Here is a 25,328-nt window from a genome sequence, read left to right as displayed (position 1 = left end):
CTAACTAGAACTGGCTCCTGCCCAGGGGCCCTTAATCTTCTAACTCCGGCCCTGTGTATGAATACCAACCAGATTCTCTACTTAGTCCACTGGAACAACTGGTGTTCCTTCTGGTTTCCATCTAAGCGAGCCGACGTTGTTGTTTGCTTTGCGCTGTCAGTCGGGCGTTTGGTGCCAAGGTGCCAGTTTGAAGCGTCCGCTGCCGCTCTCCGGCTGATTGTCTGCCTGGCAGCGGCCCTCCGAGACGCCCACCTGTCCATCACTGTTTGTTTGCCTGTCCTCTGGCCTGGCGGCTGTTGGGCCAAACCAAAACCATCTGCCCTGCGCCTGGCCCCCGTCCCGTCTAACTGTTATTGCAGTGTAAACCACGGAAACCCCGGCGCTCTGGCACACTTCTGCATTGTATCGGAGGCGTGAAAGGAGCTCGACTGGACCAGAGATTCTCCTGCATGCTTCAGAGAATCAGGTCATTGAGCCCTGAATGGATCTTTTTCCATTAATGACACACTTAAATGTATCTCTAACTCGCTTCCACGTTGATAAAAACTGAAAACTGCACATTTCTGTACTGCTGTCCAGCTACATACTATAGGAAGACTGAATGCTTAGGCAAAATAAAGTTTTTACACCTGATAGTCCGGTAGTTATTATTGAAATGACAGCAGAAAAAGGACAACAAAAATAAGAAGGGAATAGTATACAATATGTCCATCTGTATAACAGTTAAGACTCATTTTAAGTAAATACCATTTATATTGAGGTACAGATTATGTTTTTATCCCTGCAGTTGTATGGATCTATGCAGCAATCCTAAATCCTGCAAGTCCTGTTTTTAGTTTCTTTGTGCAAAATTGTTTTTATTTTTAAATTTCCCAGAAAGACAAAGAAAAGGAGACCTGTACAAAACAAGGGCATCTCAGTGAAATAAATGTACATTTTCCACCTCTTCGAATGTGGATTGCTGAAGTTTTGTTGAGAAAGTGATTCTTTACTAATTTATCACAGATCATATCACACTGATCGTCTACAGTTGGAATGTTTTGCTGCTGCAATTTGCTTTCACGCTTCTCTGTGTCAAACAAACCAAACTCTTTTATAAATCTGTTCCTCTCCTTGCCTGCGGGGGCACTGCAACAAAAACTACTGAAGGAAGCAACAGAAAAACCTCTGAAGAAGACACTGAGCGTATCTTCCTTCTTCGCAAAATGTAAACACAAATGGAGCGACGTCAGATTTTAGCAGTTGTAGGATTTCTCTTTTATCTTTGGCAAACACAAGAAGCCATTTGTCCAGCCAGCGACAGACTAGCATGTTTGTTTTGGTTGTATTTACCCAGAATTCCCTGCGTTGTAGTCCACTTCCTGCTTTCTGGTATACTTATGATAGAGTTAATTCAATCGAATTGAGACCGAGGTTTTAAGACCAGAATTCTCTTTTTTCTGACCAAACTGATGGTACAGATTTAGACGTAAAAAACGCTTTAATGAGAAAAGAAGGCTTAATTTTTCTCTACATGTGAAACAGGTCATAATAGATGATGATGAATTAACTAGTTTTCAGGTGTCAAAGCTTCCAGTTGCAAATGTTTCTTCTTCTGAGTAAAAATGTTAATTAGTTTTTTTCTAAATTCTTGGTAACTTTTGGATTAATTATTTTTCTCTCTACCAAATGCAAAAGCAGAGTTGTCCCTTTTTGTAACTTTAAATCTCTCCATCGCCTTCTTTTCACAAACTGCTCAACTGGTCTCTCTTTTTTTTATTTTTGCTCTTCTCTCCTCACTTGTCTTTGTTTGAAAACATCTTTCAATTTCCTGGGCAGCGGCCTTCAAAGGGAGCCGGCGGGAGGGTGCTGGGGGCTGAGTGGGATGCCAGAGGCTCGGTGACAGCTGGGAGGCAGGAGACTCCGAGTCGAGATCAGAGGGTTTGAGTTTCTGACCGCCGCAGACACACTGTCATTCGCCGAGCTGCTATAACCGCTGCTTTCACACACACACACACACACACACACACACACACACACACACACACACACACACACACAGAAAGCGAGGACTAGCAGATGAGACCAGGCACTCAGGCACAGTTTCATCTGATCAGCTACAGTTAGCCTTTAGCTGCAATAATCGTTGTGTGAAAGCAATGCAGTTGCAGCGTTGCTGCTACGTTTGCTACGTTTATCACTTTGGAAGTGGTAAACAAAGTAAAAACCTTAAAGGAGTCGCATTCATTAGAGATGCTAAGGACAGTGTATTTGTATATTTAAGACATCAAACTTTACTGTTCATTAGTTATGTACCGAAGTTTAAACCCTTCTTGGTGTGGTGGGTACTCTTCCGCTAATGAGCTAATTGCACAGCAGAGTTTTAGCTTAGCGCTTTAGCCAGCCTTTGCTAAATGTTTAGCACGTTTAGCTCACCCCCCCAAACTTTACCTGATCAATTATGTAGCTGTAATTTACTTGACTGTTTGGTATTGTTCACTTGAATAAAGTTTGACATCTAAGTTTTGGTTATCAACTATAAAGTTGGAAGTTGATATTTATGCTCTTATTTTGAAGTCTTTTTTCCTTTTATTTCTTCTTTATTTACTCCAGCAATCTTTTATGGGAAGCTTCTAGGGGGGGAAATCGCTGCTTTTTATTATCTTTTTCTTTGTTGGATTCTCTGAAGTTTGCCTTGGCAGTTTGACCATCTAAAATGCTGCTGTAATTTCAATAAAAGTTTTCATCACGTCGCTCCCATGGAGCAAAAACCTTCTCAGGAACACCTGTCCTGACTCCACGCCCTTCATCGCACCGCCAAAGGTCTTCTGAGGCTGCAGGGCGACTTGCAACCTCCAGCTTTTATTCCCAGCTGATGATGTAAGTGTTGAGGGAAGAGTGAAAATAATCTTATTCAATTTACATAATGTGTTGACTTTGGAAGTGAAACCGTTCTGCTGGAAGGACCGCAGAACCTTCTCTCTGGCAGCGCTCTCGCTCAACACATTTTAGTGATTAATGTCCTCAAACAGACTTGAAACATCTGTCCCACTTTCCCATCCAACTGTGTTTGGCTGCTGCATATGGCTCTGCAGCTTTAAAGGTGACCTATTATCCTTCCTTGAACATGTTAGGATGGATCTGTGGGCTATTCAGAACATGTTTGGACAAAATCTCTTTGATAATGAGATTTTAGTCTGCTCAGTTCTGCTTATTTTGAGCTGTTTTAGGGTCTCTGTCACTTTAAATCCAAATAATCTGCTGCTGGCCATGCCCCCCCATACTCATCAAATACGTTTCTCATTTCACGATCCGTAGCATCGGCTAATTTATTACTAATAGTACTTATTACTATTACTAAAAGAAGTAATACCAAGGATGGTATTTTTATTACTTTTTGTATGTCACTGCAATTGTAAAAATAATTATTTAAAGAGAATGACAATAAGTAAAGAAACAATTTAAACGTATTTTGATAGATTTTAAAGTAAATGTATGTGACATGTATGTGACTGTGTGAAGAAAGATAGCGCTTTTAATGTTTTCCATGAACACATTGAGTTCTGCAATCACACTTTTAGTTAATCTCATAAAACATCAGATTATTTTTTTAAATGTCTCTTTTTTTTGTCTGTGAAGAGCCCATGCTGATTGTGCATTGACAGACCAGTCCACAATTTATTACTGAATAATAATCTATGAACTACATTCCATGACAGTTGTTAATCATTAAAAGAATTATAACATTGTCTCGGAAATTAGGTATACTTATAACAGTAATATTTTAAGTTATAGAAATAAATATACTTAGAATTTGTTGATGTAAATTTTAGGAATAATCCATCAGTATTTCTTCATACAGTGGTAAAACCAGCTAACCAAACGTCCTGGAACTCTGCTTGGGTTGCCAGGTGACAGGTGGAACTCTGCTGGAGTTGCTAGGTAACTAGCTGGGGTTGCTAGGTAACAGGCAGGGCCTGCTGATTTCTTACGTTACATTTTTGAAATGGCTCGTCTTCTAGACACAAAAAGACATTAACTTTTTTAAGCACTCGGGTTGTTTTTAGAAGCAGTTGAGACCCAAATGGGAGAATAAAAACTTGAAAAAAAAAGAAGTGAATTTCGCATAATAGGTCCCCTTTATAAAAGGCTCGGTTTGTCTTCCGGATCAGGTAATCACAGCTTTATAGCATTCGAAGGTGCAGGAACCACTTTAAAGCACTGAATCTGTACTGAACGGCTCAAACAAATACCTCCAGCAGTGGGTAAAGTGTTGCCAGGCCGTCCAACGCTGCTGTAAAATGACATCAGCAGCCACAGAGCTCTGGTTTGCCCACGTGAAAGTGAGCCGGGATAAACCGAGGATCTGTTCAGAAAGGCTCAGAAACCTGCACATTCCCCATGCATCTCACACTCTCAAGGAAAAATATGCAGGAGAAGCCTAAAGTTAGGAATGAAAGAGAGAGAGAGATGGAGGGGGAAGTAGAGCTGGAAAGGAAGGAAGGAAGAAAAAAGTAGGTGAGCAAAAGACGGGCAGAGAAAGAGAAGGGGGGAATGGTCTTTGTTAAGTCCTCCACATCTGGCTTCTATTAGGTTGTGGGGGCCGCTAAAATAATGTTTTTCACCCGACAAGCCTTTCTGTGCTATAAATTACCCAGCAGCCACTGTGCCTTCCTGACTGAAGCTCTTTCAGAAGGCCAGTTTTTGTTTCTGAGGCGGTCCAGCCCCCCTCCCCAGCCTCGCTCTCACCCTGTCGGCTGACTCCATTTCAAAACTCCCTCTCAGCTCCACCATGCTTCCTGTCTAGTTCTCAAACTTTACTGTTCTCATATTTTGGATTATTTACGTCCTTGTGGGTCAGAAGGCTGAGTTTGTGCCGCAGTAAAGCAGAGAAATGCAGCATTGAGACTATTTAACAAGATTCCCCTGGATTCATACAATCATATGTTGCAGAACAAAGATCCTGCCGTCAAAGAAACAACAAGAATTTGTTTTTTGGCTGTAATTACCACTAACACAAGGAGGAAGCTTTAATAATGTCATCCCAACTGTGAAGCACAGGGTGGCTGCATCAGACTAGTACACTTTACAAAATAAATTACAACATAACAATACTAATCATAAATATTAGCCCTGCTAACGTGCTATACCACCATGGTATTTAAAGGAAGCTAATGCTAAAGCGCTAACTTCAATTCAAATTATAGGACTACAAACAAGGAGCACCAATTGAATTTGACTTTATAATAATTAAGTGTTTTAATTTGGAGAGCAAATGCAATTGCTGCATAAACAGTCTTTGCCCCCTCCAAAATAAGAGCATGAATATAAACATCTAACTACATCAACCATTCTTCAGTCTCTAACTAAAGCTTTAACAAGGATGTCAAACTTTATTCAAGTGAAAGTTAAAAAAAAGACAAGTAAATTTAGCAGCTAAGCTAAGTGTGCTAAACATTTTAAAAGTTACAAAACCACTAAACAAAAAATTAGCTCTTCTATTAGCGCATTAGCAGAAGTGTGTAGATAGGGTTAAAGACTTATTTATCCCTCTAAATCAGGGGTCCCCAAGCTACGGCCCGCGGGCCGGATCCGGCCCGCCACGTCATTTGGTCCCGGCCCCCGGATAATGCCGGATCCGGCCCGCCTCCTCATACCAGAGAGCATTCAGTGTTTTTTTTTTTCATATATTGTATTTTCCGGTTTATATGTGGATTTTTGTTCAACCACCAGGGGGGCTCTTGAGCAGATGTGAAACTAACTTTCCCTCAATGGAATATATACTCGTCAGTCCCAGTCACCGTTTCACTCACGGTTTTTTCTATTTGCATTCTGGGTAAAAATCTATCTAAAAGCGCAAATGTTTCATAGATATGATGCATTTCCTACTATCTGGTTATTTATTTTGTAGATTATTTTTGCTTTTTGCTAGTCTTTAGTGTTTACACTAATTGGTGAATAATATTTTTTTTAAAAAAGGACACATTTTCCCTCAAAAATAGGAAAGACAATAGAATATTCCATTTAAACTTGGCAAATGTGTGTTGCTCTACATAAGGAAGAGATTTTGCAGCATAATGGCAACAAGAAATGCATAAAACATAAAAATAAAAAAAACTAGGAATGTGGCAAATGAGGATCTACATTTATCTCACCACCAGTTCAGATGATTATAAGGGAGGCAAACAAATCTGCACTTGTGAATTTAGAGAGAAAGTATCACCTTAACTTCTAGTTTGGACTTGTATCTCACAGTGTTTAAAATCCACAAGAGGATACATAAGAAAGTGAAGAAAAGAGAAACACCTCATTTACATCCCGTTTCATAAACAGACCTTAAACTTCACTGCTTGCATCAGATTGTGTCGTATTTCACCCGCTCAGTCTGGTCCTGTCGAGTCCGATCATTACCAGGGGTGAAGCAGAGTTCAGTGTGCAGAAGCGCATAAAATTAGTGCAGGTATGGAGCCGGAGCCATGAGGTCTAAGGGCCACTGAGGGGGCCACAGGCGGGAGGAAGCAGCGCTGGGCGGCGGGTCAGTGCTTCTTCACTAGGAGAACCAATTAGATGAATCAGAGCTGACAGCCAAGGGATGAAAGGAAGACGCCTCACTGATGTGCAAATTCAAGAAGTAACACTGACCTCACCAAACTTGATTTTGCAGCCATTAACCACCTGCTCCATGGTGCGGCAGAGGCTTCCTCAGGTGACCCCCCGACTGAGCAGCACATCTGCTCTGAAACCAGAGACCACCGGGATGTGGTAGAGGTCGACCAGAAACACGACTGGAGAGGTTTTACGCGCTGGGTTGTGCTGATTGCTTTGGATTTTTGGTGCAAAAACACAAAATTTTACCAAATATTTTTGGTCTAGCATCTAGTCAAAAAGCTTAGTACTTTTAAAATAAGATGACTTTTCAACAAGATCTAGGAGCTTCTTCTACATCAACAATTCCTTAAATGTTTCCTTGAACAGGTTGGGAAAGGTCTATTGGTTTATTACACTTTTTGAACGAAATCATTCTTAGATAATGAGCTTTTAGTCTGGTCAGTTCTCCTTTCAAAATGAGCTGGTTTAGGGCGTATTGTCTCTTTAAACCCCAATAAGCTCCTGCTGGCCACGCCCCCAAATCAACGTTAGCAGACGAGCATCTATTGTTACTTTTATTTTACCTCAAACTCTCAAAAATCAACGGTGAATAGTTGTTTTCACAGTTGCCTTCTGTTATTACATTTATTTCTGTTTTTGTAACATTTAAAAAGAACCTTAAAAATCTATTATCAAATAATATTGAATTGAAGACATGGATGAATTTCTACTCAAAATGAAGATTGTTTGGTTTTCATTTATCTTTAAAATTGTTGAAATTTGGTGTTTGTTACATTTTTTCACAAAATTGTTCTTGGATAATAAGATTTCAATGAGCTTATTGAGTGAACAACATTACAGCAGCCATTACACAGCACATACAGAAGTAAAACCAGCTGACCAAACATGCTAGAGCCCAGTTTTCGTTGCTAGGTGACAGGTAGAGCTTCACTGGGGAATGCAACAAGTGGTTTCTGGATGGTAAGTCAGCAACAAAACACTTGTTGCTGAGTTGTACAGTTCATGCAACGGGAAAACAAGCTGACCTAGAACTCAGCTGGGGTCGCTAGGTAACCGGCTGGGTTTTACTGGGTCGCTAGGTAACCAGCTGGGCTTTACTGGGTTGCTAGGTAACCAGCTGGGCTTCATTGGGTCGCTAGGTAACCGACTGGGCTTCACTGGGTCGCTAGGTAACCGGCTGGGCTTCACTGGGTTGCTAGGTAACCGGCTAGGCCTGCTGATTTGTGATGTTACATTCCGCAGGTTTTTGAAATGGCTCATTTTCCAGACATCAAAAAAGCATTAGCTTATTGAAAGAAGTCTGGGTGTTTTCTTTTAAGCATTTTAGAAGCAGTAGAAACACAAATGGAACTACAAAAATGTGTAAATGTACTTCCATCTACAATAGAAGAACAACATTGGATTACACAGTATTTTATTTAGAGGTAATAGAGTAAAGCCATGTAATTTGCACCAGTTTGTGTTTGTTGTCTAAAATCCCAATGAGTCACATTAAAGTTTGAGATTGTAACATGAAATAAAAACAAAGTACTGCTTCAACAGGCCAACCAACCGTCACTCCTGAAAACTTGCGATATTCTAAATCATCTTGAGTTGTTGATTTATGTATTTCTGTTTGTCTCGATGGACGTCGGATATCCTGAGGTGAATCAGTGACTGAAATGAACCTGTGGACAGATTTCAGCACGTTGTAATTCTAGCCGGTCACGGCCTGTTATCTGGGCCGAGGGGATGTCATCCCTCCGTGGGCACCGGTGCCCCGACTGTCTGTGTCTCTATTACTCTATCCCATAATTACCTTCTGAACTCCAGCCAGATGTTGAAAGAGAACCTGTTCAGATGGGCCGGCCATCTGGAAGCCGATCTGCTCCGGTCTGAGAAACTGTTCTCCACGACTCATAACTTTACCGGCAGTGATTTATGGTATTACATGTCTACGGTATCCTTATCTGGCACTGGAAAACAGCCGTTGCTTTGGCTATCTGCTATCGGGACGCCTGTGTATCCTCCGGCTGCCAGAGTTTATCTCGGCTTACAGCGGGAATGTCTAGATAACAGATGAGGAACAAGATAGACAGTTTAGATGCTGTGCTATCTCTGAGCTCGTCCCAGTTTATCCAGTTAAAAACGACCTGTCGAAGACCAGATGTGCCGTTTACCTCCATAATTCTGGGGCCCGCATTGGAAAGCACTCAGACTCTAGTAAAAGTACAAATAAACAGACAAAAATGTTCTTTAGTGAGAGTAAAATACCACATTAACATTTTTACTTGAGTAAAAAAGTAAAAGTGTTCTTACTGTATGTATGTTTATGTAGATTATAAGTGTGCCATTTTAGTTAGCAATGCTGCAGATAATTCCTGTTTTTATTGTTTATAATTTTGGAACTGTTTACACTTGGAGTTGCTTTTTGAACCAGTTATCTGGAATAACTCATTGATTACTTTAAACTAATAAACAAACAAAAAAAATGCAACGTGGTGTGAATGTAGAAGTCAAAAGTACACACAATTAAATCCACTTTAAGTGGACACAAAATTCACATTTGGTACGTTGTTTTTTACTTTCATTTGGGTTTCTACTTCCTCTAGGAAAAGCTCAAATGCTTAAAAAAACAACTGATTTTTGGCACTAAGTTAATGTTTTTTGGTGTCTGGAAAATGAACCGTTTCAAAAACTTTCAGAACGTAAATTCACAATTCAGCAGGCACTGCCCGTTACCTAGCAACCTCAGCTGAACCCACTCCGCTTTGCAATGCAAGCAAAGCTCCAGTATGTTTGGAGAGCTGGTTTTACCAGCTGTACAATGGCTGCTGGAAGACACAAGTGTTTTGTTGCTGAGTTACCTTCCAGAAACCACTTGTTGCATTCTTGTTGGTTGTGCAGAAGGCTCTACTAATGCTTTTCAAAGATGTATGGTTGTGTAATTATGCATCTGCTTGGAGCCATTTTCACGTGTGAGTGTAAACGTTGAGTTGAGGGGCATGGCCAGCAGCAGGCCCTAAAACGGCTCAAAACAGGACGAAGTGAGCAGACTATAATTTCTATATTTAAGAATAATTTTGTGCTAAAAGTGCAATGAACATGTTTTGTTTAGGCCATAGGCTCATCCTAACCTGTTCCAGGAAGCTTAGGTCACCTTTAAGTAAAATACAGACATATGAAAATGTACTTAACTACAGTAATGAAGTATTTCGCTGCATCCCACCACCGACTCTATCATTTGAAATGGAGATGGTGTGTGTGTGGGGGTGTGTGTGTGTGCGTGTGTGTGTGTGTGTGCGTGCGTGCGTGTGTGTGTGTGTGTGAGAGAGCAGGGAAAGCTACTCCTCCATGCGGGGGTCTAAGATATCAAAGCAGAGGGCTGAGGAAGGGTGGATGCAGTGGGCGGTTTCTCTAGGCGGGGGTGGGCTTTTGTCTCCAGGCCTCCACCAGGACGTCTTGAAAAGATCGCCGAACAGACGCATTCGTCGCGGCTTCCAGCTCTGCCCGTCTGATTGGCTGCGGCGGGCGGGCAGATGTTGGAGCTACAGCAGGGGGTTCGGATGATTCTAGCTCCTCGCTCTCACACCACGGAACCGTCATGCAGCTCCGCCGGCTCCCTCTCTCTCAAACGCAACCTGCCGGAGCCGGGGGCTCAACGCTCGCTTGAGTGACTCTCAAAGACAGACGCGCATTTGCCACTTCGTCTTCCTCGCATCAAAGATGAGCGTAAACGCTTCGGCTCGGACCAAGTCTGCAGCTGAATTTTATTATGTGTGTTAACTGACCATGTGTGGAGCCACTTGAAGGTCCTATTGACAGACTAAACATGCTGTCAGGGGTCACAGCTCTGCGCTGTCACTGAAAACAGATTACAACGTCACATGGAGTTACCAAGATAAAGTTGGCTCCCAATTCAGGGAAATGGCTAACGTTTGATCCCACCTGAGTTTTCACTACCTTCAGCATCTTTTATCTGCCCTAAAAAGGAATTTTAAACCTAAAGAACTGAAAATTAAACGGCTGATATTAAGTTCCAAAGTTCATGACAAACATTCTCCTTCCGCAGAGTGAAAATCTGACATACATGGACCTCGGCACTTATTGGCAGTTCAGTATTCACAGATCTTTCCGTATGACCCAGCTTCAAGTTACTGCCGTGTCTAAGGATATCTTCACACCTGATAGTCCACTAGATTCAGTACGATTCGAGACCAAAATCGCAACTTTAGTTACATTTTCCACTGCTGCGGTTCCCTTTCTCACTGCACTGTCAAACAATCCAAACTAATTAAAAAACCTGTTCCCCTCCTCGCCTGTGGTGGCACTGCATCAAGATCCACCGAAGGAAACGGCAAAACCCTCTGAAGACGACACTGAAGACAACCTTCTTCACAAAATGTAAATAAAAATGGAGTGGCGTCAGATTTTAACGGTTGTGGTTTTTCATTCTTGTTGTTTCCGAAGACTCTTTCGTTTGTTTTTGTTGTATTTGCTCTCATAGTGTTCTCTGGTTCGCTTAGTGTTCACATACACATCCAAACTGCACCAGAGTTCACTTCAACTGAACTGAGACTGAGGATTTTAGGCAGACTAGAGTTCGCTTTTTGGTACGCATCAGAGTTTGATTATGCATTTACTCCTCTAGTAAACTAAGATATTTGGACTAAAAACTAAACAAAAATATTTGGTAGGATTTTGTGTTTTTGCACTGTACAGTCTTTTAAATCAAACAGTAAAGCTCCTTTAACCATAAAGAAACAAGACTGTGAATTTATGGTATAAATCAGTGTCTTCAAGTATGTTTTTCAGTACATAATGAAACTATATAACTGTTTAAGTTGAATTTTTACTGACTTATGGTCATTAGTTTGACATGCATTTACATCTGTACAAACAGCTTTAGTCATAATTCCTTAATATTTTCTCATTCCATGAACTTTGCTTTCTTCACAGTTGGATTTGCCATCACTTTTTGTTGAAGAAGTTTTCTGAAGCGCTTTGTAAAATTGGCACTCGGTGTTGAGCGCATAGCACACCTCTACGAGCTCAAAGTTGGAAAATATTTGTCAGAAATTTTTAATCAGACCACAAAAAAAGAAAAACTAAAAATTCTCAAACTTGTTAGGCATGCGGTGATTTTGAGCACCAGTCACAGCAGAGTTGTAGATAAATTAAGCTATTTTGGGATCAACACAGATCACAGAACTTGGCTATAAAATACTAAAAAGTGTGAAAATGTAGCTTTTTTGCTATTTTACTGAGACTCTGATTCAGAGAAATGACTGGTATTTTTGTAATTGGTTGTAAAAATCAATAAACAAGAGATTAAATATAACATATTTAATATTTAATAATATAAAGCTAAGTTTGGACCATTGGGTGCCACTGGTCCAATTGGACAGCGAGTAGCTAAAATATTAAAAAAGAAGTGGCTTTTAATTGTGTTTTTTCAAGATTCACCTGCTTCCATTCTGCTAATTTATTGTCATGATTCTAGTTTGAGCTACCAGTTTGTTTACCAATCATTCATGCAGTTCAGCAGCACCAAAATGAACTTAAGGAAACACAAACGACAACAAAAATAAACGGCTGAAGAATAATTTAAAGAATGATCACGGTTTCTCTTGGGGTTTGTGTTTTTTTACCAATGCGGCTAACTGGCAGAGATTAAAGGAGAAATGATGTCTCGAGGCTAATGCTCCTGACCTCACCTCTCTTTGAGTGAACTAATTGGTGTGATTAGAGCAAAGATTACTCCTCTGCGTGTCGTCGGAGTGATCCTGTCTCCCGTCTCGGTAGCTCTGTTGCTCTTTATCCCTATCTGTGGCTGGGCTGCGGCAGGAGATAAGAGTACAGCACGTACATAGTGGTCTTGTGATGCGGAGTCGAACCGGGCAGGAATTGTAATTACTCTGCTTTGCATCAACAGACTGATGCCTGCTGAAGGGTCTGGGCCCCTCGCAAAACCCTTTCTGGCTGAGTTCAAGAGGCAGATAGGCTATCTGGAAAATCTGCAGGCTGCTGGGTTGGAAAACAGTTCCCATATTGTCCCCTGATGGTGAAAGTCAGGGAATAAACTCTCTTTTCATTTCCGTTAAGCTGCGACGACAAAGGTTTAATAAACAAATACAGATTAAAGGAAGGACTTAATTTTTAATCCCATGAAAGGAAACAGCTTCTGGTTGTTTCTTAGTCAACCAGGATCATCTGAACACAAATCAAAGACCTAGAAAACCAAAGGGACGTCGTTGAAAGGGTTACAATGGACCTATGCCCTATACAAAACATTTTCTGCACAGAATCATTCTCGTATAATAAGATTTTAGTCTTAAGTTCTGCCTGTTTTGAGCTGTTGTAGGGTCTCCTAACTCAACGTTTACACTCGCATGTGAAAATAGCTGCAAACTGATGAGCAATTATACAACTACACATCTTTGAAAAGCAGAACTGGAGCCTTCTGCACAACCAACAAGGATGCAAGAAGTGGTTTCTGGATGGTAAGCCAACAACAAAATGCTCGACTTTTCTAGCAGCCATTGTACAGAGCATACAGCGGTAAAACTTGCTGACATCAACTTGAGTAGCTAGGCAACAGGGCAGGAGGTTTTTGAAACAGGCCATATATAAAAAACATTAACTTATTGCCAAAAAACTGCTTGGTGGAGTTTTTTTCTTTCTTTTGAGGTGCTTGTGCTGTTTTTGGAAGCAGTGAAGGCTCAAATGGAAGTACAAAGACATGCAGAAAGTGAATTCTGAGTAATAAATCCCCTGTAAAATACTCTGACGCATTTCATAATAGGTCCGCTTTAAATTAGGAATATTCACACCAGTCCTGTTTAGTCCACTTTTATGAGCTATGGTTGGTTTGGGGAGGTGAGAATATGGAATCGAGATCTAATGTGGACTAAGAAAACAACTTTGGTTCGCCTACAAACCTCGGTCTCGGTTCGGTTGAAGTGAACTGTGATGCAGTTTGAATCCATATGTGAATGCCTAGCGGACCAGAGACCGCTCCAAAATCAGGAAGTGGACTACAGTGCAGGTCATTCTGGGTAAAAACAACCAAAACGAACATATGAAATTTATTTTGCAAAAGATAAGAGAAATCCTACAACTGCTAAAATCTGACGCTTCTCCATTTTTATTTACATTTCATAAAGAAGGAAGTTGCGCTTGGTTTCTTCTTCAGAGGTTTTCGTGTCGTTTCCTTCAGTGATTCTTGGTGCAGCGCCCCCACAGACGAGGAGGGGAACAGGCTTTTCAAAGTGTTGGGTTTATTTTTTCGCAGGGCAGTGAGAAACTGAAGCGCAGCAGCTGAAAATGTAACAAATGTTGCTGTTCTGGTTCCCAATCAACCCGAATCTACTTCACTGTAAGGTGTGAAAACCCTAAACATCAAAAGACCGACTGATCAATGCACATTGTTGGGTTTTTCTTTTGCAGAAACGAAACAGATGAGAGTCTATCCCGATGGGAAAAACGTTTTATTGACAGTATGACTCGGCGAGCCGGGAATATTTTGGACCGGCGCCGTCAGAAATGAGGAGCAGCAGTTTGGCTTCTTGCGGCTTCGTCGGGTCGATGCCTTTATGGCCGTCTCTTTCTGCATTACGCTGCGCGTTTTCTCCTGCCATGATTTAAAGCAGGAGGTGGGGAGGGATTTCAGAGTAATATAAATTGTTGTCAGTGCCGAAGCTGTGGAGGTTAAAGGGCACCGCTTCACAAAAAACAGACAGCAGTTGTCTTATCGAGTGAGGATCAGCCTGCTGAGGCTCTGAAGTGCCTTTGAAGCGCGGCGCTCCCGTAGGTTCAGCATGGCGTGACTCGAGCCGAACGGGCTGAGCAGAACCATGACGGGGGAGGGGGACGGTTCTGGTTGTGGTTATCGGATCCCGGCGCAGCGAGTTGGAGAGATAACAAACCCGGAGGAGGGCGAGAAAGTCGAAATGTCCGACTTTCCGAGCGGGCCTCCAACCAAAGGTCTGAGCCAGCGATGCACATCTGTGCCTTATTTCATTGCTGTTCAGCGTTGCGCCGGTAAACAAACCCGAGTGGACTCACAGAGGCATGCATCACGCAGAACGCAAAGGTGCAGATCTTATATTGAAGCTGCATTCCTGTCTCGCCCCCATGGGGTACATGACAGGGCTTTACATGAAAGAGAACAGGGAGACTGCAAGTCTGAGGAGGATATTAGAAAAATACATTGGAAAAAGTTGCCTCTGGCCATTTCTTTCACTTTCAGGAACAATTTTGTACCTTTCCTTGAGAGGGGGACGTGTGTTCAGGAGAGGGGGAGGAAGAACAGGAGGGCTAATGTAATGAAAACCAACTGGCAGGCCGTCACTATCTATCCATCCCAGTCCAGGGGTGCCTGGACATGGAGAGGAAAAACAGGCCCTCTGCTAATCCAGTCCAGTCTTTTCCTTCATTCTGCTCTCCGTTTCCCTCCGTCTATTTAAATTCAGCAGAGAAATGTTTCTAAAACAAGAAGCATTTGATGGGGTGGTTCACTGAGTTTATCTCACTGCAAAAAACAAAAACAAAAAAACACCAAAAACATCTTACCAAGTATTAGGGTTTATCGTGCAAATATATTAGGGCACTTGCAATAAGACAAACTTTTTTTCCCCTTTTTATAAGTGAAATAATCTGCTGGTGGAACTTGAACTTTTTCATCATCATTAAAGAATTATTGACTCAAAACACACCTGCTGACACACCTAACTAGTTACATTTACTTGAGTAACTTTTGAGGAGAAAAAGTACCTTTTGGAGTATGTTTACTATGCTGTACTTTTTAGTATAATGTAGTAAAAGGTACTTTAGTAATTGTATTATGAAGTATCTTTGCTCTTATTTGAGTAAAATTTCAGGATTTTCTACCCACTGTCAGTAACTTCACTGAATGAAGAACGAGTTGAACATTTTCTACTGTCAAACTCTGAAATTTTCCATTTTTTCTAGAAAATTTCTGATATTAATCTCTGTACTTCTGAGTTTTTGCAAGCAAACTTTTGACTTTCCAAACTCAGAAATGTACTTTATTTTCTTTTACATTTTTTCAGCTAGCTGTACTTTTTACTTTTACCTGAGTAGTTTTATTTATGAAGTATTTCTACTCCAACTTGAGGAAAATTTCTGGATTTTCTACCCACTGAATGAAAAACCAACATGTTTTAACCCGAAATTCACCAGACTCAGACACACACCTGCAGTTTTTGTTAAAGTTTCATCAGTTTTTTATTGAAAGAAAGTGATTTGGAAACATTTACTTTTGCCCTATTTTATTTTTTGTTACTTATATGAATTATTGTCATTTTCATCCTTAGATACCAAAATTTCCACTAGACTTTATAATCTGAAGATGTAATTTTTAAATAAGAAATGACTGATAATTTGGTCAGTTACTCAGTACTTTTGTGGACTTTTTACCAAATATTTTTTTACTCTTACTTGAGTAATTTCTTGGCCGACTACTTATTCCTTGATTAAAATATGTTGAAGTCGTTCTGCTTTTACCTGAGTACGGTGTTTGGGTTCTCTGGTCGCCTCGGCTCATTACCCCGTCGGGTTTGACAGGCAGGGCGAGCCGTTCGTTCTCACCACGTTTATTACCAGCTGCCTTAATGAGCACTTTGGAGCGCCACCTTCACGCTGTGATTTACAGCTTTCTCCAGCCCAGATCAGAGGCCGCGGTCCGTTGCCACGCCTGTGGAACCGGCAGCCTTTCCTGACACTTTGGGCTGGCCCGGGCAGAACGGGTTCACAGCTGGGCCCAACATGGGGGAAGGTGTGAAGAACCGGGCTATAATGAGCCGATGGGAGAGGCTGACTGGGAGCGATGGGAGCTTTATCACTTCAGACGGTAGAAATTACTTTCATAAACTTAAAAATTGAAATCATTCAGTTTTTGATTAAAAACTAAGATCTGAGGGAAAATAAAGTTACAATTGTGTAAATATCAAGTTTATTACAACAACCTGAGCTGATCAAAGTTATTCAAAACAATCACAACATCACAGGTAGATAAAAAATGTGTCGAATAAGTAAAATAACTTCAGTGCTTGTTTGTTTTCATTATTTTTATGCCCACTTTGTTGGAATTTTTTTACATTTGACCCGGTTTTGCTTTACACTTTAAAATCCTTGAAAAATGTTTATAACTGCCTATTTTAATATAGATCAAAAACCGAATATACGTCAGTATGCATTAATATGCACAGAGGAAACCATCTACTGCAGAAGCTAACATCTGCGATCTTCCTTATTTTCGCGGTGATCCATTTTGATTCGCCTTTCCTCGCATGATTACGAGATCTGCAGAATCAAAAAATCTCTTAAATAGAACCTGTCTGATAGCATGAAGTAGGCTGAGAGACCTCAAAAAGCAAACATTGTGCAAAAATCTAAAGGACCATGAAACAGCAATGGCCTTTCTACCGTTAATACTGCAAGTTTCCACCAACCTTCATGATCCTCCAAGAGTTTTGGGAAAATATCCACATGACTTTTGTATAGACTTGGGGTTTTGATGCTTAAATAAAAACAAAAAGTTGCACTGAGTGTTAACTGAGACATCATCTGTGAGGTTTTATTTAAAGATGTCGTAAAAAAGACAAGGTCGCTTGTACCTGAACCATGAAAAGACCTCTGAAATGAGATGGTAATGATGGGAAAGGCGGCATATCCCCCCGTCAGGTCAGGGTCATGTTAGCCATGCTCCCCCACTGCCCTGACCCTGCAAACCGATCCGCCCTGAGCACCTGGGTCAATCCATTAGTCACTATCGAACCTTTTCACAAAGCCAGGAAGATATACACCTGCGGCGGCAGTTGGTGCTCTGCCGCATCCACCCGCCCTGAGGGACGTCATTCCTCCACTCGATTTGTCCTGGCTTCTTCAGTTTCATTCATTTCTAACTGACAAAACACATGTTGTTTACCTCATCTGCCTGAAAGTAGAACCGAAGCTTCTTTCCCTTGTCAATTTCAGACATTTCTCAAAATGGCCGATAAATACCACCATATACGAAGCTAGTAAAATGTGCAAAATCCCCATTTTGCACATTTTTATTCTTCCATTTGGGTTTTTACTGCTTCTGAAACTACTAATAATTTTTTGGTGCCTGGAAAAGGAGCGGCTTCAAAAATCTCCAGAATATAAAGTCACAAATCAGCAGGCGCTGCCCGTTACCTAGCAACCTCATCCCATTACCTAGCAACCCAACTGAAGCTCAAGCATATTTGGTCAGCTGGTTTTACCTCTGTAAGCGCTGTACAATGGAAAAAGACAGGTGTCTTATTGACTTTCCATCCAGAAACCACTTGCTGCATCGCTGTTGGTTTTGCAGGAAGCTCCACTTCTGCTTTTCAATGATGTACAGTTGTATAATTGCGTATGTGTTTGTAGCCATTTTCACGTAAAAATGTGTTTATTTAAGGATCCCCATTAGTCTCTATCATAAAGACAGATACTTCCCGGGCTCCAAAACACAAACTAAAATCATTATTTTACGAACATTACAAAAAAAGATAAATACCTTAACAAAACAAACAAAATCAAACCACAAAATTCAAATTGATCGTCTCAACAACATTTAACAAAAATTTCAAAACCTTAAAACACACAAAATAAAAACATTTCAACAATTTCAAAGATAAAAACAAACAGTAACAATCTTCACTTCGCATATAAATTCACCCATTCCATTATTTTAATATTATTTCATAATCTATTTAGGAGTTTTTTAAAGGTTATTTTTAAATGTTGTATAATCAGAAATTAACGACAGAAGGCAACATGTTCCTCTGCACAGCTGTTTTACAGTAACATCTAGTTGAGTTGGGGGCGTGGCCTAAAACGGCTCATTCTGAAAGGTGCAGAATAGAGCCACAGCTGAGCAGAATAAAATCTTATTATCTAAGAACGAATATGTGCAAAAAGTGTAATAAACATGTTTTGTATAGACCATAGAGTTAACCTAACCTGTTCAATGAAGAATAACCTCTAGCTAAAGAAGATATTTCTATCCCACCTACACCTACGTTCTCCAATAAAAGGTTGCCTATTTCATGGTGAGTCCACCGCTGAGAAGGTTATTGAGTTCATCCAACAACATGATGGAGGAAGTTCACTGACCTCCTGCTGTGCTGGGACATTAACTGGAGTAACACAAGAGCCATTAAATATATGCCTCCAAAGAGAAAATCTTTATTTGCCTTTAACAGGCCAGTAAACCAACTTTCCGATCAGAGGACCACCAGCTTCATCGGCCTCAACCAACCGACCAACTGACTGTCCGTCTCCTGGCCGAAGGAAAACTCTGCAGTGCTACAGAGCTTCAGCCTTGATTTAAGATTTGTCCAGCGAATGTAACTTGAAGCAGTCGACTTTTCAGACAGCTTTATTTTGCTCCCGTCTGACCGGTCTTCCCCAAGGGGATCTGAGATTTATGGAACCGGGAGGGACAAGGAGACCTGCAGGATGGAGCAAATTGTTCACGGATCTCTGGCCTGTCTGTTGGGAAATAGAGAACCTTATGGAGACATCAAAATTTCCAGTCACATAATCCAGATTTTATACACTATCCTCTGTTTCTGTGTTCTCTGATTGGATGGCAGTAATTAGGTTTCCATTACTTTGTCGATATTCCACCATTTCACAATTGTTGTGTTTCCACTACATAAGAAATGCAGTTAAAATAGTGATGATGTGTTTGTAGGTGGAGCCAAATGCAGGTCGGCGCTGGAAGCATGAATGGGTCATAATGAATGTTCTTTAATAAAACTGAAGACTTACAAACATCACAGGGAGCCAAAGTCAAACCAAAAATAGGAATCCAGGGGAAAATGACGGCAGGGAAATAACAGGAGTTGACAAAAGGAACCAGCGAGGAGGAACTGAGAATGAGTTTTATTGATAGACAAAGAAGAAACAAACAGATGGTTGATTAGAAACGGGTTGAAAGTGTGAGGGGAGAGAGAGAGAGTGGCACAGGGGCAAGAAAATAAATCAAACACTAAAGAATAATTAAACGTAAGAAACATAAACTTCAGTGACAAGTAATAACAGATTTAGAAAAACTAAGAATGACTGAACTAAAGTAAAACAGAACCAAGGCTGATCTAACCAAAGAAAGACATCAAGGAACTCAGAATAATCAAACTAGAATGAAATAATCAAAACCATCCAAGATTATAACAAAAATTACAAGTTTGTTCACACAAAAAACCATTAAAAACAAACTGCACCATCCTCCTCCTACCACTTCCTGTTTGACTTCTTTGTTGTTTCTGCCAGAAGTAACATCAGGTTGTTGATCTCATGACTTGTGTGGTGCGAAAAAAAGAGTTGCAGTTTCGTGAAATACACCAATTTCCATGCATTTTTTTTTTTAATTCCTGTGCTCACCTTAAGCTAATTTATTTTCATAATTCCAATTTGTGCAACTATACGGTGAATGGAAACGTTTAAGAATAATTAGTGGAGTTCAGTAGTAGCAAAATGAATTTAATGAGAATTAAAACAACAAAAATAAAGATTGATGATTAATTTAAAGAATGATTAAGGTTTTTTGTGGGATTTGTGTTTTTTTAATGTTGTGTTTCTATAATTGCTTATTTTAGTTTTATTTTGTTGTGACGGTCTAATTCAGTTAGCTTTGAAGTGTATTTGCTAATTTTTAGTGGTTGTTATTAATTAAGGTTTAGTTTTAGTTTGGTTTTTATTAGTTTTAGTGGTAGTTTTAGTTTTTCCCCACTTTGGTTAACTTTTAGGTGCAGAATTAAAACAGGTCCAATTATTGTGATTATGTTTACATCGATTGGGTAACGAATCCTCAACAGAAGATACAATTTCCAAAAAATGTATTCAGTCATTCTTGAACAACCAACTGAATCTGGTGTTTTTTCCCCAAAATTTAGCAGACAAGCATATCTGCAGGAGTCAGGAGCGCTTAATTTACTGGCAGCTGACGTAAAAACATCCATTTCAAATCAGTTCAGAAAGCTAATAAATAGATTAATAAAGACAAAAATTAAGCAGATTGTATCTGTATTTCAGTATGTTTTAGTTATAAGTGCAGTTTTTCAGTTTTTCCTCCATTAATTACTGTTTTTATTTCAGTTAACAATGTATTCTCAATTTCTGTTTTTGTTGTTTTGTTAGTTTTAATAAACTATACTAACCTTTAATTGGCACAACGTATGCATTTCTAATCCTATTCTCTGACAATTCAGTTTCTCTTGGTCCACTCCAAACGGCAGCTCTAAATGATCACAAAGATTGCCAATAACTTAAAAAAGTTAAATCAATACTTCTCATAAGGTAACAGTAAAAATAAATAAATGCTATTTTGTCACGCCTTGTCCTCCAGTAAACACCAGCCTCGTTATCTCTGCCCAGAAAACCAAACCAGCATGATGGCACGCCTGAAATATGATGCAGAGATTACGGCCTGGGATGAAGCTTTGTTCCTGGATTATTTTAACACCTGTGGGAATGCCTGCCATTTCCAGAGGCCACAATGAGATAAGTTTAAACGTTCAAACATTTTGGGCATGCGCTCCGCTCCAAGCGGACAAATACGATCTTAAAAATCTGCTGTTGTGAGGAATGCACGCTGACAACTTGGTGCCCTTGTCTGAAACAGACGCAGCATGACGGACGGCGCGTCCTTATTGACAACGGCAACTGGAAGATGTTTGTGTATTTCTGAATATAAAAGTTGGAGTCTGATTTTTCAGAAGTTTGTTTTGGTTATTTATCCATCTAGAAACAATGTTAACCAGTTTTATAGGTGAAATAAAGGATTTTTCTAAACTGTATGGGAAAATAATAATGTCGACTGTCGTAGTTAAAGTAAAATATTTGGGACCTAAATCAATTGGTGGTATTTTCAAAACCAAACCAGTAGCAAAAATTAGACTTTTCTTTATCTGGTGCATGTTTATCGTCAGATGGTAACTCCTCCAGCCTCCATTGGTAGTTAGAAAAACTCCACTAATTCAGAAATAAAAAATTATATATTTCATGATGTTTCATGGAGAGAGGTTTCCAGGAATGTGTTGCAGTTGGTTAAGTTGTAATTGTTCTGTCATTTCAAATAGTACTGGCAAAGTTACATGCATTAACTCTAATTTCAGGGAGAAATAGTCTGTAAAATGGCGATGTAGGTTAATTAATTTTACATTTGATCTATTTTTCTGAATACTCTTCTGTTGAGTACTCATTACCAAATTGATGTATACATAATCACATCACAATACTTTGACCTTCAAAAAAAATAGACAAAACTAACTACTACTATAACTAATAAAAACTAAGCTAAACTTAAGCAATATTTAACCAGCTATAGCTAATAAAAACTAGCATACCCACTCTAAAAACTGATTAAAACTAACTAAATTAGACAAACAAAAAGGCAAAATAAAATAAAATGAAACTAATGAAAAACCCAAAACTCTAATAGCTCTGAAAAAAATCTGAAAAACGTATGAGAATAATATAGTTTGGCATTTGTTATTTAATAAGAGTTTTGTCATTAAAGACAAAAAGAAATGATAAAGGATGCAGTTAATTGGCTTTTTGCGCCCTGCTGATTGATATTTGCAGTTAGAAACCAAAACATGAGGGAGTGGTCACCGCACTAAGCTGTTTGCTGCGCTGAGGCTCGGCTTCAGAGTGTGAAGGTGATATGAGCAGGCGGGGTGGGAGTGAAAGAGAGTGTGGTGACCTGGAACAGCTTCATGACTCCAGCCTGACGGCTTTTAAAAATCCACACGCCGCGGCTCTTGATTGAGCCCCGCTTGACTACCGACAGCCCCGATGGGAAAGCGATTGTTTATTTAACGACTGTTATAAGGAAAACCTGGGGACAAGAAGCCCTTAAAACAGCAGAGGTTGCTATTTATACTGGCCCTTGTGGAGGTAAACAAGCTCCCGGCCGCTCCTTCCCGCTGCAGACGCCCTGCCGTTGAGGAATGCGCCCATTCACAAACTGGCGGCCATCTTGGAAGTTTGCCGCTAGCTTCCTGTTTCCATGGTTACACTCCAGTGCCGCCGGAGACGATAAGGACTCGGAGGTTTAATCCTCCTCATCTGGCTCATTTTCTACATCGCTTCATGCCACTTGGACTGAACTGGAAAAGCCAGTTAGCCGCAACAAGCGTTGCTTTATTCTTTTCTCTTTTTTTACTTCACAGACTGAATCAAACAAAAAAATGTGAATAAATGTGGCTGCAGGCTGAAAACGTTTAATCTACTGGTCTGGTGAAGTTAAATTGGAGATGTAATCTGCAGAGAAAATCAAAAGGTCATCATGGGCCTCAGGGAGGAGAGGAAGAACTGGAGGAATGGGGTTTTATCTCTCCGCCCAGTCATGAATAAAGAGCCACACAACCAGTTTGGGCAATTTTAAAATGATTTAAAAACAGATTTACAGGTTGTTTAACTGATATAAAAATAAATTAAAGAAGCATGATTTGTCTTCTTCTCTTTTTAGTGCATAGATGCATATTTTCACTCATAATGTAACAAAATCAATTTAGTGGATTAATTCTTTAACACTTTTTTTACTGAATTGTTAAATAAGAAAGCATTTTTTGGAATCACTCTTAAATTAATAGGAAACAAGGGTAATAGTTCAAGAGAGCAATATTTACATGTACAATAATTAAAAATAAGCTGGAAATGCATCACAACGATTGAATAATCTATTAAATCCAAAAATGTATTTATTTATTACATATATCCAAATATTTATATATTTTATATAAGTAAATATATTTATCTTATAAAATATAAAAATACATATTTATGTAAAATATAAATAAATGCTTTTATTTGTATTATACAAATATTTTATATCAATAAAAATATTGATATAAAATATATATAAATATTAATTATCTTGTTGAACTTTGTATTCATTGTGCTTGCATGTTACTAGCGTTTATATTTGGTTAAATGTTAAAATAAATTTAAAATGCTTATATAACAAATTATACTGGGTTGTAAATATTACATCTATATTTATTTCTTAAAATTATTTATTACTAAGCTGAGAATTTTTGCTGTCTATCCCTTGTTTGTAATATTTTCTTCTTTTTCTGACATAATCTTTTCTCCTAGTGATTCCAGTGAAGTATCCCTCAGGCGTTTTTGACAGAAACAGCTTATTTATGAGAGACTGATGTGGAGATGGTCAGAGGATGTGCCGGGTCGCCGCCGAGCCAACAGGGACCCAGACTGATCTACTGTATGCAGAAAAGCTCTGGGAGACGTGTGAATAAGTGAGATGTTACAGACTGATGGGATTCCCAGAGAGCCAACAAACGGACAACGTGATGCAGAAAACAGATGGAGACGGCGCCTCCTGCCTCGTCTTTTACACATCCGTGAAAACACACCAATGAACGCAACAAGAGAGACACACACCTGCCTCAGCTGGATGATCTATGAGCCTCTGAAGGGAAATTTGTTTAACCTATCCTGTAAAATAATGTGATTTTCCTCACCCGCATATATGTTTCCTCGCCTGAACAAAGTTTTACTTGTCTTGTGAAAACATTCACAGCACCCTGCATAGTTATAGGCACCCCTGGTGACGACAAAGCTCTAAAATAAATGAATCATTTATAAGAAAACTAATTCCTGTAGCTTGGACAACACGTAATCTCTTCAGGTTATAACAGGTTTACGGTTTACATTTGAGGAAAAGCCTCAGGAAAAGACATAAATACAAAAACTAAAAGCATTAAAGAACATCTAGGCATTGTGACGTGACGGTGGTGAGCCACTAGCTAAAACAAGTTATTGCTAATCATAAATATTAGTTTCATTAAAACTAAAGAACTACAAGTACACGATATTCAGCAGGAGCTAATGCTAACTTAATAACTTAAATTCAAATTATATCTGTCCTTAAAAGACCCTAAGCACCAATTTAATTTTGACATAATTTAATCTCGTGCTATGCTACGCAAACACTCTGTCTGCCCTGAAGAAGAATTAGTCCCTTCAAGGGAACTACAGACATAGTATCTAATTAATTTGGTTAATAATTATCCAAATTAATTAGGATAATTCAAACTGCATTGAGCTTTCATTGCTTATTTACTTTTTTAAATTCAAAAATACTTTACTGATCTCAAAGGGAAAGTGAATTTTTTCCTTTTTTGTATTTTTTATCAAGGTGGCCAAAAGGGACTGTACTCTTGAAATAAATCAGTGGCAGTATGTATCGCGATAAAGACGAGATTGATGTCAATAGATATTCATTCTGCACTGAAAAAATGAGAATTGAGGGGTTTTTGAATTTGCACAAACTAAATAAGTTAATACTACACAATTCAGTCATCTTTCTTGTATTTACACAATTGAATTAAGAACAATTTACTTAATAACCAACAATAATGAAACTACACATTTTTCATATGTTGATTTAACGTGATTAAATTAGATTACTAAAACCATTGTAATCATGTTTCATCATTACCGGAAATGATGCAATATAACAAAGACAAGGATTAAATATGATTGGACAATAATAAGAGCGGGCTTTTGAATCTTAACGAATAAGAAGTGAAACAAGATAATTTTAAAGATATCGCGATTGCCGCACAGTTTCTTCTGACTATTCAGCCACAAGCCCACAAGACAAGTCTTTGGAGGTGGACCGATTTGGTGACTGATTTAAAGATTATTTTTTGTAGTTGGGAATGTTTCCCCAAAAATATCATTCTGTATGAGAA

At 39.4% G+C, this 25,328-nt stretch overlaps 1 long non-coding RNA gene across 1 annotated transcript in view; it reads left to right on the top strand.

The window, feature by feature from the left end:
• The window catches only part of LOC103138212 (uncharacterized), a 35,507-nt gene extending 11,284 nt beyond the window's left edge, over positions 1-24,223 (top strand). Inside the window, exon 2 of the long non-coding RNA XR_476267.2 lies at positions 23,707-24,223. This is a non-coding gene — a long non-coding RNA (uncharacterized LOC103138212). The remainder of the gene's footprint in view (positions 1-23,706) is intronic.
• The last annotated feature ends 1,105 nt before the right edge of the window (positions 24,224-25,328 follow it).

This window comes from Poecilia formosa, unplaced genomic scaffold (genome assembly GCF_000485575.1).
Source record: "Poecilia formosa unplaced genomic scaffold, Poecilia_formosa-5.1.2 Scaffold48, whole genome shotgun sequence".
NCBI lineage: Eukaryota > Metazoa > Chordata > Actinopteri > Cyprinodontiformes > Poeciliidae > Poecilia > Poecilia formosa.
The sequence above is the reverse complement of the archived record's forward strand: the minus strand, read 5'-3'. Positions and strand labels throughout refer to the sequence as shown.